Source organism: Anolis sagrei, chromosome 11, assembly GCF_037176765.1.
Source record: "Anolis sagrei isolate rAnoSag1 chromosome 11, rAnoSag1.mat, whole genome shotgun sequence".
Taxonomy (NCBI): Eukaryota; Metazoa; Chordata; class Lepidosauria; order Squamata; family Dactyloidae; genus Anolis; species Anolis sagrei.
The window spans coordinates 3,645,601-3,657,500 of NC_090031.1; the positions used below are offsets into that span (position 1 = coordinate 3,645,601).

The 11,900-nt window shown below is 44.9% G+C and overlaps 1 protein-coding gene across 3 annotated transcripts in view; it reads left to right on the forward strand.

The window, feature by feature from the left end:
* Positions 1-314: 314 nt before the first annotated feature.
* Positions 315-11,900, forward strand: part of NTMT1 (N-terminal Xaa-Pro-Lys N-methyltransferase 1) — a 77,987-nt gene continuing 66,401 nt past the window's right edge. For 2 of the 3 annotated variants that reach the window (XM_067471799.1, XM_067471801.1), the window contains exon 1: positions 315-432. The gene's annotated coding sequence lies outside the window, so the exon portion shown is untranslated. Of the gene's footprint in view, positions 433-8,716; positions 8,831-11,900 lie in introns of those variants that run through there. The other variant, XM_067471800.1, reaches the window with a different exon arrangement.

An 11,900-nucleotide genomic window follows, 5' to 3' on the forward strand; every position in this document is an offset into this window, starting at 1 on the left:
CCAAACTGTTGGCAAGAATGGTGATTTCTAATGTGTTCTAATCTTACGTTGATGTCTTTTAAGGTTTTATGTATTTTAATACTTTATTTTGACCTGTTTTGGTGATGGCATACAATGCTTTATGCCTTGAGTAGAGGCAGGTTAGAAATAATGATGATGATGATGATGATGATGATGATGATGATGCATTTCCAGGTCTGTTGTGATCTATGCCTCCCAACCTTTGCAATTGTTTTTCTCTCCTCCTGCTTCGTTCCCTCTTTCTTTCTTTCCTTCCTTCCCTCTTTCTTTTGCTGAAGCAGAAGCGAATGGGTTGACATTAGCAGCAAAGAGGGAAGTGAGTCACTCTGAAAGCCACTCGGGTTTCCATAAACCCACGCGTTTGGGAAAGGAAAGAACATCAGAACACATTGCCTTCCAAACATCTTCAAGGTTTCCCCCTCCTTATTTAATTTACTTTTATATTACATTTTTAAATTTCATTTCTTATTTTTTCAATTATAATTTTAATTTTAATTTATATTTATTGAAGTTTATTTCAATGCTTATTTTTTAATGTTTATTATATATCATTTTTCCGTTTAATTTTAATGTTTACTTTTATTTTTTTATTTAATTTTAATGTTTATTTTTATTTAGGGATGTTTATTTTTACGATTTTGGTTTTTAAACTTTCAAGTGGACACCCCAGCCACATACACACATACATAATTTTCACTTTTTATTATGTATATAGATAGATAGATAATCAGTTTGGAAGTTTCCCGAAGAATATGTTTACAGATCAAGGATTATTTTGGATATTATATTATATTTATCGTAGTATAGTATATATATATTCCGGATGGAAATTTGCTGAAGGATCCATTCACTGATGAAGGATTATTTCTAATACTTAGCAGGATAGTATAAGGACCCATTAATCTCTACAATTTGAGGATGCAGAGAAGAGTAGAGGGTGAATCCTGGCTCTGCCATAATATCTAAGGGGTTAATTTAGAAGGCTAAATATGTCCCTTTCTGGGCATTTTCTAGGTCAAACAAAACCTATTTCAGTGTGTTTCCCCTCCTGTGAATGGAAAGTAAGAGAAAGGTACTCAGAAATATGGGATTATTGAGTTTTTTTACCCCTCCTTTTTTGCTAAAGGGACAAAACCCTTGTGTCGCAAGAACTGACTCAGAAGAAGGAGCAAATATTTGGAGAGCCGTTTTTATCCGTCTGCCCGGCTTGCGGGACAAGGGCCCTGTTTTCTGGCTTTCAGTGCAAATAATCCTAGCCAAACATTCCCCTGGTTTGACTTGGATGTAAATAAGTCATGTCCCGTCCCCCCCAATTGAACACTTTAAGTGTGAGAGCTTGGTAAAGCCTAATAATAATAATAATAATAATAATAATAATCCATGATCCCAAGGTTCAAAGCTAGCAAATACTTCCAACTCTATGATTGTATTATTATTATTATTATTATTATTATTATTGTATTGTCGAAGGCTTTCATGGCCGGAATCACTGAGTTGTTGTAGATTTTTCCAGGCGATATGGCCATGTTCTAGAGGCATTTTCTCCTGACGTTTCGCCTGCATCTATGGCAAGCATCCTCAGAGATAGAGAGGTCTGTTGGAAGTAGGAAAATGGGTTTATATATCTGTGGAATGACCAGGGTAGGACAAAGGACTCTTGTCTGCTGGAGCTAGGTGTGAATGTTTCAACTGATCACCTTGATTAGCACTTCCAAGCCATTAAATGCTAATCAAGGGGGTCAGTTGAAACATTCACACCTAGCTCCAGGCACTGCACCCGTGTGCTGATCACCACTGCGACCACCTTGACTGGCTTGTGCCAGTCTTTGCATTATTATTATTATTATTATTATTATTATTATTATTTGAAACTCAACAAGATGAGTCCACAGCAGACACTCTGCTGGCTGTTGAATTGGATCACACGTCGGACACTTCCCAAGTGTCTAGGGCTGTGTGATGTATCGCCAAATAATGCGTGCAGATCCCAGTAAGGTGGCCTTCTGCAACTGGCAGATAGTAATTTTGTCAGTGCCGATTGTGTTTAAGTGCAGGCCTAGGTCTTGAGGCACTGCACCGAGTGTGCCGATCACCACTGGGACCCCCTTGACTGGCTTGTGCCAGAGTCTTTGCAGTTTGATCTTTAAATCATCATATTGTGTCACCTTTTCCTGTTGTTTCTCTGCAATCCTGCGGTCATCTGGGAGTGCAACATCGACGACCCATACTTTGTTTTTTAACACGATTGTGAGGTCAGGAGTCTTGTGCTCCAGAATTCTGTCTGTCTGAATTCGGAAGTCCCAGAGTACCTTGACGTGTTCATTCTCTGTAACCTTTTCTGGCTTGTGATCCCACCAGTTCTTTGTCACAGGCAGATGGTGTTTGTGGCACAAGTTCCAATGAATCATCTGAGCAACGGTGTTGTGCCTCTGCTTGGAATCTGTCTGTGTGATCTTCTTGCGGCAGTTGAGGATGGGATCTATTCTTTCACCTGCTTCCTTGCAGAGTCTACAGTTGGGATCTGTTGTCGACTTTTCAATTCTGGCTTGGATGGCGTTGGTTCGAATGGCTTGTTCTTGGGCTGCCAGAACCAGGTCCTCCTTTGTCTCCTTTTTCCGAGTTCCATTTGTGAGCCACAGCCATGTTTTTCTTTGTCCATTTCGCTCTCAATTTTTCCCAGGAACTGTCCAGGGAGAGCCTTCTTTGGCCAGTGTTCTCTTCTGCTCTGGATTGTGTTTTTATGGTATTCCCTCTTGTCTTTTGCACTTGAAGCAGTTTCCTACTCTTGACTTCCCTCAGTGTTGGTTTTTCACTGCCTTTCCCATCATCTACCAGTGTGTTTTTCTCTTCTTCTTCTACTGTTGGTTTCCCTTGCAGAAGCCCTCTCCTCTCTGCCTCCTGATTTTCTGGGTAGGTCAAGTCTGTCGACATCACTATGCAGGTGTAATGCGTAGTGGATGGCCATCAGTGGATGGCCCAGGGGTTGAGAGCCTTGATCGTATTTCCGCCATTTAATTTGCTCTTCAAAACTTTTCTGACTCTTTGGATATATTCTTTGCTGACCACATTTTTCACTTGCCCATGCTTGATATTGTCCCACTGTAGTATGCCTAGATTTTTATAGGCTTCAGGGTTATTGCACTTTATGGTATTATTATTATTATCATTATTATTATTATCATTATTATTATTATTATTATTATTACTATTATGCAGATCCTGGATGGCCATCTGTCGAGAAGGTAGCACTGTGTCTTCCTAGGATATTATTATTATTATTATTATTATTATTATTATTACGCAGATCCTGGATGGCCATCTGTCAAGAAGATAGCACTGTGTCTTCCTAGGATATTATTATTATTATTATTATTATTTAGATCCTAGATGGCCATCTGTCGGGAGGGATTGCACTGTGTCTCCCTAGGATTCTATTATTATTATTATTATTATTATTAATAATAATTCAGATCCTGGGTAGCCACCTGTCAGAAGAAATTGCACTGTCTTCCTAGGATATTATTATTATTATTATTATTATTATTATTATTATTATCTTTATGCCTTTTCGTGGTCCTCCAGGTCATTCTGTGTTGTGTATGTGCCTTGACTCACCATAGAGAATCTGGGGAGAATACCTTCTAGGAATTTTCTGGAACCTCCATACGGAACCTCTCTAGGCCTTTTCTTTGGTGATTCTATGGTACACTTTCGCCTGAGCCAACCATAGAGCTGCCCTGGAGGACCTTGCAAATTCCTAGAGGAGTTCTCATAGGCTTGGAGGGTCATCCATTGGCTAGGGTTGAATGTGGAAGCCAAAAAGGATTATGTTGCTTATAGAGACTTTCTTTCTTTCTTTCTTTGTTTCTTTCTCCTTGTCTTCCTCCTTCCTTCCTTGTGTTTTTCTTTCTCTTCTTCCTTTCCTCTCTCCCTTTTTCCTTTCTCCCCTTCATTGTTCATTTTCTTTCTATCTTTTTCTTCTCCCTCCTTCTTTCCTCCCTTTTCTCCCTTCCTTCCTTGCTTCCTCCCTCCCTCCCTCCCTCTCCCTCTCTCCCTCCCTCCTTCCTTTACTCTCCTTCTTCTTTCCTTCCTCTGTCCCTTCCTTCCTCTCTTTCTCTCTTCTTCCCTCCTTCCTTCCCTCTCTTTCTCTCTCTCTCTTCCTTCCTTCCTTCCTTTCTCTCTTTCTCTCTCTCTTCATTCCTCCCTCCTTCCCTCCCTCTCTTTCTTGCTTTCTCTCTTCCTCCCTCCCTCTTTCTTTCTCTCTATGTTTCTTCCTCTCTCCCTTTCTTTCTTCCTTTCTCTCTCTTCCTCCTTAACTTCCTTCCTTCCTTCCTTTCTTTCTCTTTCTCTTCCTCTCTTCCTCCTTCCCTTCCTGTTTCTTCCTTACTTCCCACCCTCTCTTTCTCTCTCTCTTCATCCTTCCCTCCCTCTCTCCTTCTTTCTCCTTTCTACCTTCCTTTCCTTTCATCCTTCCCTCCCTCCTTCCCTCTTTTCCTTCCTTCCTTCCTTCCTTTTCTCTCTCTTCCTCTTTCTTTCTTTCTTTCTTTCTTTCTTCCCTCCCTTTGTTTGTTCTCCCTTTCCTTTTCTCCTTCCCGTCTTCCTTATTTCCCAGGGTGTGTGTGTGTGTTCTGCATGGGCCACCCCAACAGCCTGAGTGGGCCAAATGCTGCCCGGGGGCCACAGGTCCACATGTTGGTGGTGCCGGCCTGATCCACACCATAGAATGAATGCAGCTTGGCCCCCCTTGGGCTGCTCTGCCTACGTGCCATGAACTCCTGGCCACACTAGGACTCCCAGGGCCCCAAACAGGGCCACCCCACATTCATTCCACAGTGTGGACGAGGGGCCTTTGTCCTGGAGGCAGGCGGTGTGAGTCAGGGGGTCGAGTCTCGACTGGCTTCCCGTCATGCGTGCGCTGGATGTGTTTGCTTTTCCTTTCTGACTCACAGCTCACTCATGACTCACCGCTCTGCTGGGGCTTGTCGAAAGAGCCCACAAAAACCCTCTGTATCATCTGCCTCTTTCTGGGACAGACGGGGCCTCTGTTAGGAAGTGTTTCGAAACCCTCCACGTTGGTGGCCGAGAGAGTGGCACCTTGGCATGGGCAAACTTTGGCCTTCAACTCGTTTCAGACTTCAGGTGACCCTCTCTCAGGGTTTCCCTGGGGATTGCCTTTTGTCTTTCTCTGAGGCTGAGAGAGTGGGACTCGTCTCCAGGCACCCCATGGGCCCCGAGCCCTACCTCCATTTGCTGTCTCTCTCTTTCTTTGCTTCTTCAATCCCTCTCTTTTTCCTTTCTTTCTTTACTCCCTCCTTCACTCCCTCACTTTTTTCTTTCTCTTCCCTCCTTCTTTTCCTCCCTATCTTTCCCTCATCCTCCTTCTTCTATCTTTCCTTTTCTCCCTTCCTTCACTCTCTTTTTCCTCCTTCCCTTCCTCTTCCCTCCTCCTTTTCCTTCTTTTGTCTTTCCTTCCTTCTTTCTTTCTTTCTTTCTTTCTTTTTCTCCCTTCCTTCACTCTATTTTTGTTTCCTCCCTTACTTTCTTCCCTCCCTCCATCCTCCTTCTCTCCCTTCTTCCTTTCTCTCTTTTTCCCTCCCTCTTCCTTCCTTCCCACCTGTCTCTTTCTTTCCTTTTCTTCCTTCTTACTTCCTTCACTCTCTTTTTCCTTCCTCCCTTCCCTTCCCCCTTCCCATCCTCCCTCCCTCCTTTCCTCTCTTTGTCCTTCCCTCCTTTCTCCTATCTTTCTCCCCCTCTCTTTTTCCTTTCTTTTCTCCATTCCTCCTTCATTCACTCTCTTCTTCCTTCCTTCTTTCCTTTTCTCCCTTCTTCCTTTTTTCACTCTCTTTTTCCTTTCTTCCTTCCCATCCTCTTTCCTTTCCTGTCTTCCTTCTTTCTTTCTTCCCTCTCTCTTTTTTCCTTCCTTTTCTTGGTTCCTCCTGTCTTTGCTCTCTCTTTCCTTCCATCCTTTTCTCCCTCCTTCCTTCACTCTCTCCTTCCTTCTCTCCTTCCTTCCGCCCTCCTTCCTTCCTTCCTTCCTTCCTTCCTTCCTTCCTTTCTCTTTTTTCTTCCCTCTCTTTCCTTTTCTCTGTTCCTCCTTTCTTTGCTCTCTCCTTCCTTCCTTCCTTTTTTCCCTTCCTCCTCCCTTTTCCCTTCTTTGTTCTCTCCTTCCTTCCTTCCTTCCTTCCTTCCTTTCCTTCCGACCTTCGTTCTTTATTTTCTCCCTTCACTCTCTTCTTCCTTCCTTCCTTCCTTCCTTCCTTCCTTCCTTCCTTCCCCCCTTCCCCCCTTGCTGTCTTCTTCCTTCCTTTCTTCCTCCTTTCTTTCTTCCCTCTCTCTTTATTTCCTTTTCCGCTTCCTTCTTTTCTTCCCAGGCACGAAGGGCCTGTGTGGGCCATTTGGGGCCCGCAGGCTGCATGTCAGCAGGCCTGATCCATGCCGTGGGATGGACAACAGGGGACAATGGCCTGTGCAACACGGCAGGCTGGCATGGATGATGGTCTGTGCAGTGGGGCGGGCAGGCAGACGGACGTCTTCCAAGCAGAACCCGGAGATTGATTTTTCTGCCGAACCGAATGCGTTCCCCGCCTGCCTCCTCATCTCTTTCCCTCTAACGGCTCGCTTAATATGTATGCAAATGCAGCCTCGCTCGCTGCAAACAGGTTTCTCTCCTTCTTCTTCTTCTTCTTTTGCGCAGTTAGACTTGCCGTTTGAAACGCCGAAGGAGGGAGAGGCGCAGAGAGAGAAGAGGCGGATTTTCGGCCCAAGGGAAAGGGGAATAGGCAGGCAAGGCTTCTGACAGGGAAGAAAAGAGGGTCGGACCCTTTTCGGAAATTTCCATAGAGTTGCGTAGAGCCCAGAAAATTCCTAGAGAGGACACATTTTGTCCAACGCAGACATCCCTTCTAGGATGTAACCACAGAGTTGCTTCGGAAGACTTTGAAAACTCCTAGAGAGGCAGAAGCATACTATAAAGTTACTCGGAGGACCTAGAGGGGACATACATATTTTGTTGGATGTGGGTATCCTTCCTAGCAAGTAGTAATAAACTGCCTTGGAAGACATAGAACATTCCTAGAGAGGTATCCTTTTGGCAGAAGCATACCATAGAATTACCTGGAGAACACCGTAAATTCCTAAGTCCCTTCGGGGAGATAGGGTGGAATATAAATAAAGTTTTATTATTATTTTATTATTCCCAGAAATGACATAATTTAATAACTTTCTGTGTCCTCTAGGGCAACTCTATGGCAACTTTTGGTGGATGTGTTCCATAGACTCACCTGGAGGATTTAGGAAATTCCTAGACAATATACATTTTGTTGGGTTGGTATCATTCCTTGGAAGTAATGGTAACGCTGCTTTGGAAGATCTAGAAGATTCCTAGGGAGGTATCCTTTTGGCAGAGGCACACCATAGAATCACTAAGAGGACTTAGAAAATTCCTAGAGGGGACATATTTTGTACTTTTCTAATCCTCCAGGCTGACTCTATGGTAATTTCTAGTGGGCGTGTCCCATAGAATTGCCTGGTGGAAGTGACTATAGAGGCACACCATAGAATCACTAAGAGGACTTAGAAAATTCCTAGAGGGGACATATTTGTACTTTTCTAGATCCTCCAGGCTGACTCTATGGTAATTTCTAGTGGGCGTGTCCCATGGAATTGCCTGGTGGACCTAGGAAGTGACTATAGAATTGCCCTGGAGGACCGAGAATATTCCTAGAGGAGATATACTCTGTCAGTGGTGGGTAGGTGAACACAGAACCCTGGTGACCAACAGAACATACTGGAGGTGTTTATGGGGGGACTGACCTACCTGTGTGGGAGTTGTAGTTCACCCTGCACCCAGAGCACTCTGAAACCCATAAATGACGGATCTGGACCAAACTTCGAACACAGAACCTTGGTGACCATCAGAAGATACTGGAGATGTTTGTGGGTGGACTGACCTACCTGTGTGGGAATTGTAATTCACCCTGCACCCAGAGCACTCTGAAACCCATAAATGACGGATCTGGATCAAACATGGCACACAGACCCAACGTACCCAACTGTGAATACAGGTGGACTTTGGGGGTGAATGCCCTGGAAATTTGGAAGTTGTAGTTCACCTGCATCCAGAGAGCAATGAACCCAGACGACGGATCTGGACTAAACTTGGCACACAGATCCCAACATGTCCAACTGTGCATAGAGGCCTAGTTCGGGGAGGATTGACCCACGGTTTTGGGAATTGCAGTTCACCCATGTCGTTATGTATTTTCTAATGGGAGTATTCATAAACAACCAAATCAAATAGATAGTATGCCTTTTTCAAATAACCTGGGCATTGCTGGGTACCCAAGCTAGTAATAATAATAATAGTAGTAGTAGTAGTACTGGTAATAATCATAATGGTGCCTCTTTCCTTTTTCCCTTTGCAGTCCTGTAGCATTTGCAGAGCCTCTTTCCTTTTTCCCCCCCTTTGCAGTCTCTCAACGTCCTTGTTTTTCCACCCTTCTTGCTTCCTCTTCCCCGAAGCCCTGGGTGCCAAATCCGCACAATGTACTGCTCGTGATGGAGGAGGGAGGGAGGGAGGGAGGCAGGGTCCTTTGAAGCCTCCAAAGGGTAAGGGCCGTTGCCGCGGCAACCGCCTCCTGATTGGCGGCTGGCCCTGGGCTCCTCTGGTCCTTCCTGGCTGGGGATGCAGTGATGATTAATGAGCCAGCGCTACTGCTGCTGCTGCTGCGGCTGCGGCTGGGGCTCCTCCTTGTTGTTGTCGCTCTCACTTGAAGAGATGATGATGATGCTGATGCTGCTGATGCTGCGGGTGAGAAGGGAGAGCCAGAGGAGGAGGAGGAGGAGGAGGAAAAAGGCACCGCCGCCAGCCCCACGTCCTTGCCTTGCCTTTCTTGTCCCCCCTGCCCCACTCCCTTCATCCTTACCCCTCTCCATCCCTTTCCCCTCTTTCCTTCCTGCTTTCCCTCTCCTTTCCTTTACTCTGTGGTCCTCCTTTCACTGTCCTTGAGTCTTTTTTTAATCTTTCTTTCCCCATCTTTCTCTTGTTTTCCTTCCTTCCTTCCTTCCATCCATCCATCTTTCCTTTGGCCAACTCATAAATCCCCCTATTTCTCCTCCCTCCCTCCCTCCCTCCCTCCCTCCCTTCCTTCTTCCTTCCATCCCTTCATTCCTTCCTTCTTCCCTTCCTCCCTCCCTCCCTCCCTTCTTTCCCTTGGCCAACTCATAAATCCCCCATTTCTCCTTCCTTCCTTCCTTCCTTCCTTCCTTCCTTCTTCCCTTCCTCCCTCCCTCCCTCCCTTCTTTCCCTTGGCCAACTCATAAATTCCTCTATTTCTCCTTCCTTCCTTCCTTCCTTCCTTCCTTCCTTCCGCTGACCTATTTTATATATTTCCTTTGGCCAACCCATTTTCCTACTTTTCCTTCCTTCCTTCCTTCCTTCCTTCCTTCCACCAACCTGTTTCTATGCCTTTTCTTTGGCCAACCCATTTTCCTATTTCTCCTTCCTTCCTTTGGCCAACTCGTAAATCCCTCTATTTCTCCTTCCTTCTGTCCTTCCTTCTTTCCTCCCTCCCTCCCTCCCTTCCTCCCTCCCTCCCTTCTTTCCCTTGGCCAACTCATAAATCCCTCTATTTCTCCTTCCTTCCTTCCTTCCTTCCTTCCTTCCTTCCTTCCGCTGACCTATTTTATATATTTCCTTTGGCCAAACAATTTTCCTACTTTTCCTTCCTTCCTTCCTTCCACCAACCTGTTTCTATGCCTTTTCTTTGGCCAACCCATTTTCCTATTTCTCCTTCCTTCCTTTGGCCAACTTGTAAATCCCACTATTTCTCCTTCCTTCTGTCCTCCCTCTCTCCCTCCCTCCCTCCCTCCCTCCCTTCTTTCCCTTGGCCAACACATAAATCCCCCTTTTTCTCCTCCCTCCCTCCCCCCCCTTCCTTCCGTGTAGCCAACCTATTTCTATATCTTTTCTTTGGCCAAGCCATTTTCCTATTTCTCCTTCCTTCCTTCCTTCCTTCCTTCCTTCCTTCCATTCTTCCTTCCTTCCGCTGACCTATTTTATATATTTCCTTTGGCCAACCCATTTTCCTGTTTCCCCTTCCTTCCTTCCTTCCTTCCTTCCTTCCTTCCTTCTTTCCGCTGACCTATTTTATATCTTTCCTTTGGCCAACCCATTTTCCTATTTCCCCTTCCTTCCTTCCTTCCTTCCTTCCTCCCTTCCTTCCTTCTTTCCTTCCACCAACCTGTTTCTATACCTTTTCTTTGGCCAACCCATTTTCCTATTTCTCCTTCCTTCTTTCTTTCTTTACTTCCTTCCTTCCTTCCTTTGACCAACTCACAAATCCCTCTATTTCTCCTTCCTTCCATCATTCCTTCCTTCCTTCCTTTGGTCAACTCATAAATCCCTCTATTTCTCCTTCCTTCTTCCCACTCTCCCTCCCTCCTTCCTTCCTTCTTTCTTTCCACCAACCTGTTTCTATGCCTTTTCTTTGGCCAACCCATTTTCCTATTTCTCCTTCCTTCCTTCCTTCCTTCCTTCCTTCCTTCCTTCCTTTGGCCAACTCATAAATCCCCCTATTTCTCCTTCCTTCCTTCCTTCATTCCTTCCTTCTCCCTTCCCTCCCTCCCTCCTTCCCCCCACCCCTTCCTTCCTTCCTCCTTCCTCTTTTGGCCAACCTATTCACCATTTCTCCTCCCTCCCTTTCTTCTTTCTTTCCATTTTTGGCTGATCCATTTCTCCCCGTTTCCCCTTCTTTCTTTCCTTCTCTCCATCCTTCCCTCCCCCCCCCCCAGCTCTATTTCTTCCTTTTCCCTGTGTTATTTTTCCAAGCAGTGAAAGTGGCTCCTTCCTGACCTCCATCTTTCCATTGTTTCCTTCTCTCCATCCGTATTCTTCATGCCCAAAAGCTCAGTGTTGCTCTTTGTCCAACTGAGGAGACACAGGGAGGAAAAACAGTGTCATACAAAAAGTCACATACATTTGAGGAAATTTCCCCCACGTCTAGGGTATTTCTATGGCTGGGGGTGAATGCGAACCCAGATCCCTAATCCTATGCTCAAACCACTTCAACCCCATTGACTCAGTGACATCAATGGATGCCTTTCAAAGGTTGGACTCCAAGCCAGAGTGGATTTACGGCTGCGGCATCCAAGCAGAACAATAGCCATCTAATATGACTGATGCAGAATAATAACATAGGCAAGCAAATGAATCAGTGAAGGCCTTGGAGAGCCATCCATGCTGTCCAATCCCATTCTAATAGGCAGGAAGACACAATCCAATCCCTCCTGACAGATGGCTATCTAGCCATAGATATGATAGTTAGATATATACATAGATCAATATGAAATTGGTATAGATATAGAATCTTAGATTTAGAAGAGGAGCTAAAGCACCATCCATGATGTCCAACTCCATTCTAATATGCAGGAAGGCACAATAAGATCCCTCCCAACAGATGGCCATTTAGCCATAGATATGATAGGCAGATATATACATAGATCAATATGAAATTGGTATAGATATAGAATCTTAGAGTTGGAAGGGGAGCTAAAGGACCATCCATGATGTCCAACTCCATTCTAATATGCAAGAAGACACAATAAGATCCCTCCCGACATATGGCCATCTAGCCATAGATATGATAGGCAGATATATGCATAGATCAATATGAAATCGGTATGGATATAGAATCTTAGAGATGGAAGGGGGGAGCTAAAGGACCATCCATGATGTCCAAATCCATTCTAATATGCAGGAAGACACAATCCGATCCCTCCTGACAGATGGCCATCTAGCCATAGATATGATAGGCAGATATATGCATAGATCAATATGAAATTGGTATGGATATAGAATCTTCGAGTTGGAAGTGGAGCTA